Source organism: Zeus faber (assembly GCF_960531495.2).
Source record: "Zeus faber genome assembly, chromosome: 6".
Taxonomy (NCBI): domain Eukaryota; kingdom Metazoa; phylum Chordata; class Actinopteri; order Zeiformes; family Zeidae; genus Zeus; species Zeus faber.
This window is the reverse complement of record NC_137201.1, coordinates 27,100,304-27,106,365: the sequence shown is the minus strand read 5'-3', so window position 1 is coordinate 27,106,365 and position 6,062 is coordinate 27,100,304.

Sequence of the window (6,062 nt, the reverse complement as noted above, 5' to 3'; positions counted from 1 at the left end):
GACCACAGTGGGAGTGCGCTCCACCGACTATAAAAGTGAATCTTGACTTTTGCCCCGTGCGCTGACGTGGTTCGGTGGCTGCTTTTCCACTACAACATCGCCCCGGCGCTTCGCGCTTCCATGCTCGATAAACACGGCTCCAACCGCGGCCCATTCCCCCATTGCGCACAGCATCCCCGCTCCACCGCTGCTCAATCGCTCTTGAGGGGTCTGAAACGTATAAATTTAAAACCAGTGGAGTTTTATGAGCGGCCTGAAGAATCCGTGCGGGATGCGTACAAGACGGCACATTGTTCGCCGGTGAAAAACTCTAAACAGTGCGGTGAGCGGTGGAGCTGTCTGAGCGTCTTTCTGCCAACGGTATCAGATGAAGCAAAGCTTTCAGCCTCCGGGGCTCCGCGCAGCGCTGGCTGCAGCGTCTTCGCCGGTGGTGACCTCATCAGCTGAGGTTTGGGCGGTTTGGCAGCGCCGCGCCCTGCATAAGCCGTGGCAGCAGATGACAGAAAGCAGGGCAGACATTATCTGCAGAAAGCAGCGCGCCGCTCCAGACTCCCGACACTTTTGTCCTACCTTCCACAAGTGCCTCACCATTAAAGTCGTATCAATCTCTGCTAACATATCGGGGGGGGACGACCGCGGCTGCCGACAATTCCTCCAACCACGACATCGAAAATGGTGAGAGAAGCACATTTTGGCATTGTTTTTCTCATCAAAAGTGCTGTCAGGTAGGTTTTAATAACAGACGTGTTCACAATGGATCCCTCGGCTTAAACTCTATTAGGGTCCACTGTGCAGGGATTTCAGGCCATTGTTTGACAGCCAACACGTCCTTAACCTCGAGGCGGCATTTGAAGAGTCTAATATTGATCGTATACATCGGAAACCTCACCTGGCAAACCCTGTCAACGCGAAACTATAGGTGGCGTACTTCGAGAGACTCCAGTGAATCGGTGGAGCCCCTCCATAGGCAGGAGGGAGTGTTGGAGCACCAGCAGCGATCCGTTCCTCGTCCTCCTTACAAGACGGAATGAAAGCAAATTGGAATAGGAAAAAAAGTAAAGAGTCTTTTTCAAAAAGCCCCTGTAGAACTGTTATGTCGTGCAATTTGGTGAAGTACAGTAATTGCTGTTCTATACACTATGGAATTGCAGCATTTTCCCACGGTGGGATTCACCCGACAATAAAGCTTTCGGGACGAGAAACGGCAGCCAAACGAGCCAAGAAGCGAGACGCGCATAAAGACCCGTGCGACGTCACGTGCGGTACCCGCCCGCGTCCGCAGGTTCATTTGCCATCCGTGCCTTTTCAGATCGGGGATCATTTCGGATCCGGTCTGAGGTGCAAAAACCGCCACCGCCCACAACCGCCGACCCGTTCGGCAACAATAAGCGGGCGTTCAAAAAGCACGGGACGTGACGCCGGCGGGTGGCGACACCGTTGCGTCGCTTCCCCGTCCCCGCGCCCTGTGTCGGTCCCGCGTGTCATGTCTGCCACTGACGCAAGTGTTAGAGTATTAAATGGACTAAGTGCGGACACATCCGCCGTGGGGGAACACTGGTGTCGCAGCCCAGTGATTACATTGCAGCCCCGGAAACAAAAAAAATAAAGATGACGTTTGTCTGACAATAAAATTGGATACTAACCTGTCTGAAAGCCGTCTCCCATTTGTGCAGAACAAACGTTAGTGTCGGCAAACAGTTTGACACTCCTTTCCTCGGGTGCGTTGAGATGGCGAAGCTATCCTTTGGTTCACGGTAATGGCCCCTCATTGTTGGCCACGGAGGATGTAGCACCATTCATACCGGTGGGTGATTGAAAAGAAAATTGAATCCCTTTTGATGTGATAAATGTGTCTATTACTGCATTTGCACACAAAATGTCGGAGGAAATTATAGTGGGAAGGAAGGGCTCTGGGGGAAGAATACATAGGGATGGCATATTGGCTAGATTTGATTGGAGCTGAAATATAAATATACTGTACCGGTGGATGAAATGGAAGCTCCCTGATTTATTATTATTATTTTTTTTTTCCTTCTCCAGGAGCTCCACAAATGAAAGGCCTTGAGAGCCCCAATTGTAAGACTATATAAAAAGGTTAAATGTCTCTGCGTAGCCCCCCCGCCCTCCAAAGGGCTGTTTGATAAAGGACACCGAAAAAATTGTTTGCCCTGTAATAAAAGGGAGTTTTTCCCTTGGGGATAAGTTGCGCGCCCGAAGGACGCTACTTACGACAGTCGATTTGAAGCGATGCGCTCCATACATCCGTTCCAACAACGCTCTTTTGATGAAGGCTTCGCCCTTCATCCGAGGGGGGGGGGGGGTTTGTTCTCTCCGGCAGCGCCGAGGCTCGAGGTCAAGAAGCCTGTTGTCGTCGTCGCCATTGTCGCCGCTGCCGTCGCCGCCGCCGCGTGGCTGAAATGATCGTTTTAGTCAAGGGACGAACGAATGGGCTCCGGCTCGTCGTATGGGGGCTCTCATGGACCCCAAAGGAGGAGTTTATGAGGAAACGAAGACCACGCGGGAATACTGCCTATACACACGCGCCCATAATATGGCTTTAATATTCACGCGGCCCGGTTATGTGTTACAAAACAAACCCGATACACTCATACTGTACTTGATAGAGACTGATCCGAGAGCGGCCTCCCATTAGAGGAGGAGCACAAAAGACGGCGCGGCTTGTCCCTTCCCTTTGTCCGGCATCTTTGATTTTTTTTTTGTTTCGTTATCCCCCCCCCCCTCCGCAGGGCCACTGAACACGGGGGGACTCCGTTCCGCCGCTTATCAATGATTGATCTTGAGAGCTCAAAGGGCCGAGAATGGAGCGGTTTATTTAAGGTCGGCGTTCCCTCTATCGAACCATCCCCCCGATCAGAAGACAGACAAAGAGGGGAGATGTTGAAAAGCGTCTGGAGGCTGCGGCAAATCTCTGCCGTATCCTGAGCCGTCGCCACTCGTTCAGCTGTGCAGGGGCACCGCGCCCGCGCACACGCACGCACACATTCTCACACACACACACACGCTCGCGCACGCACGCACGCATGCACACACGCACATCTGCAGACACACACACACACACACACACACACACACACACACACACACACACACACACACACACACACACACACACACACACGCACTCTCTCTCGCTCTCTCTCTCTCTCTCTCTTACCCTCCGCCGCGCAGCCAAGCCCTGCATTTTTAATCGCGACACTCATCTCTCTCTCAATGCACAACATCTTTGATGGCAAGACAGTCTTTGATGGCAAGTGAATTTCATTTGTGTCTAAAAGCTTGCAAAATATTTGGTTCGAGAAGATCACCATAATCGTGACTTCTAAGCAGTTACTGTAATGATGTAAAGTGGTAAACATTGGCCCAACTTCTAAATAATTTAATAGACTGAAAACATGGTGCTTGAATGTTTATGAAGTTCATTTTTGTGTTTACGGAATGATCACGCTGAAATGTTCCATGGCATTGAGCTCGCATGAAAGGTCATGTTTAAAGAAGCTAATTGCATGATGTTTTAATGGATCTTCTGGATTACGTGATGACCAGAGGTTAGACAATAGACTCCGCCGCTGAGGAGTCTGGTGGCTCCGCGCGGGCACGCCAAAAGGAAATCATCTGAAACGAGTTGGAGGATTAGAGTTTTGTTATCCAAACAGATGTTCAGCCCAAATAAAGTCAAGGGAATCGTTTAAAGTTGTAGCCTCTGAATATTCACGCCGACCCACAGCGGAAAATGGAAAAAAACAAAAACACAAACAAAAAAAATAAAAAACGCAAATTTGCACGGCGTGCCCCAAAGCAGGCCTCGGCAAGAACGCGATTGCTCGGTTAATTTTGGGAAAGATGAAGGTGCGCGCGGCGCGAGGTGTGAGCTGGTCGACCGGCACCTTCGCGATCCGATGCTCCACGCGCAAATTTGACGCCGAGGCATAAATAAAGCACTGGCTCGTGTAATAGATTTGTTTTGCCATTGAGCCTCCATACCGCGCTCCGTACAGGGGCCGGGAACCATGGATTGTTTGGCTGACGACCGCGTTTTCGGTGTTAAGCCAAGGTCGAGGCGCGCGCGGCCACTTCAGAGCTCTCACTGTGCGGCCGCATTTGTCAAATGGTTTTTATTTCAACTGTTGGGAAAACATTCCACGCGTGGCGAAGGAACGGTGCCTTGCTGTCCTTCAGTAATTCACACAATCCTCAGCCATGTACTGTACGTATGGAGGCGAGACAGTATATACTGTAGATAAACCAAAACAGAAGTCAGTCTGTATCCAATTGAATTAATTCCATAAATAAAATGAAAAAAAACCACTGTTTTCTCTGCTTCCAATTGGTCGATCAAAGAAACAAATTACATTTCCTTTATTTTTTATTCATTTTCATTTAGAATGCATTTATTTTGCTCTCCGATGTAAAATTTATTGGCTGCTTATTTTTTTTTAATTCCTTACTTTTTCTTTCCTTTCATTGATAGAATAACAGCATTTTTGTATCCATGTCATTCGGTTTAACTCATAAAATGGGTCATCATCTGAACTCACTATACTTATTTTGGTTTAGTAGTCATCCATAAATTGATAAATTACCTTTAATAGAAAATCACATTTGTTATATATATATATTACAACGTGTACATGCATTTAACATATAGTTTGCATATTGCATATTTTGCATGCATTTTACATGTATGTTTCCTGGATTTCCCCCCTGGAGTTATCTTACGCTATTTTATTTTTCAAAGCAACAGCTAAGGATGCAGTGGGATCATACAGCATCAACATAATATTTTTATTGAATGCAATTAAAATGAAAACTACAAAAAAAGATAGATATGTGGGACTTGCACTGGGTTTTAATGAAGTGGACATTTCCGACCTTATTGACCCTTCGTGGTGTGGCTCCATCTGAGCTCCATTTACTTTTGGAATTATTTCGACCTGAGGGATTATCATCGCACTCAAACGTTTTATGGGTATCATCAACAGCCAGCTCTTGGAGTATTTTGAAATGATCAGAACCTTTTTTCCGGGGACGTTGGACTCTTGGCAAGACTTTGGATCCGAAATGATTAATGTACAAGGTCAAAGGTCAGGCTGAGATTCGAAATGACAACCAAAAGCAAGTTAATATTTACTTCATAATATTTTTGGAATAATTATTTATGGAATATTGTTTTAGGGTTTTTCTTTGATATTCATTCTGTGTGTGTCCCATCACAAGCTCTCATGATTTAACATAAACTATATTTAAAAAATGATGGTTCTCAACATTTGGTACTTAAATGACACCTTACCTAGCTAAACAAGTATTCAGTAAAAGGTTTGGTGAGATTAAAAAAACCCCAATGTAATTGGGTAACAAGAAGCATTCTGAGTAAGTACTACAGCAAATAAAAGTCTTGATATTGCTTTATGAGATACAGGCGTTATACATTTTATATAATTATATTATATTTTACATCTGTTATTCACATCAAATATAAATAGTATGTTGTGTGTGTGAAACTTTTAAACAGCTACTATGCATGAATTCATCTTAATAATGCATCTATCTGAATGTTCCTTCAGACATCCAAAGCTTTGCATGCACAGATGTTTTCCAATGTACGACTGTTTTCCCAAACTACTGTTGAACTATTGCACAGTGGCCAGCGACAACCAGTCTACGCTGGCACCGGAGATCCAAGCTGTTAATATATAACCCTACCCTCAAAGAATGACCCCGGATTGCAGCGACAACACATTTATATGCTTGATACCGCCGCTCTGAGGCATGAAGAATTATAAGTAAATAGACAATAAATAGGCAATCCTGTGGATACTTTTTTTTGGAGGATCACCTGGTTCGTGCACTTTGCCTTTTTCTATCATTACATTTCTTTGTTTGGTTTAATGCTGAGCTTACACACTCACTTTAGCTCCCATGTTGCATCACATTTTTCTGGAATTGTGAGTCTGTGCATCCTAACACTGGGTTTTCAAGCCAAATAAATCTGGAATATACAGTACTGTATTATATTGATCCAAGGGGTCCTGAAAAAGAAGACG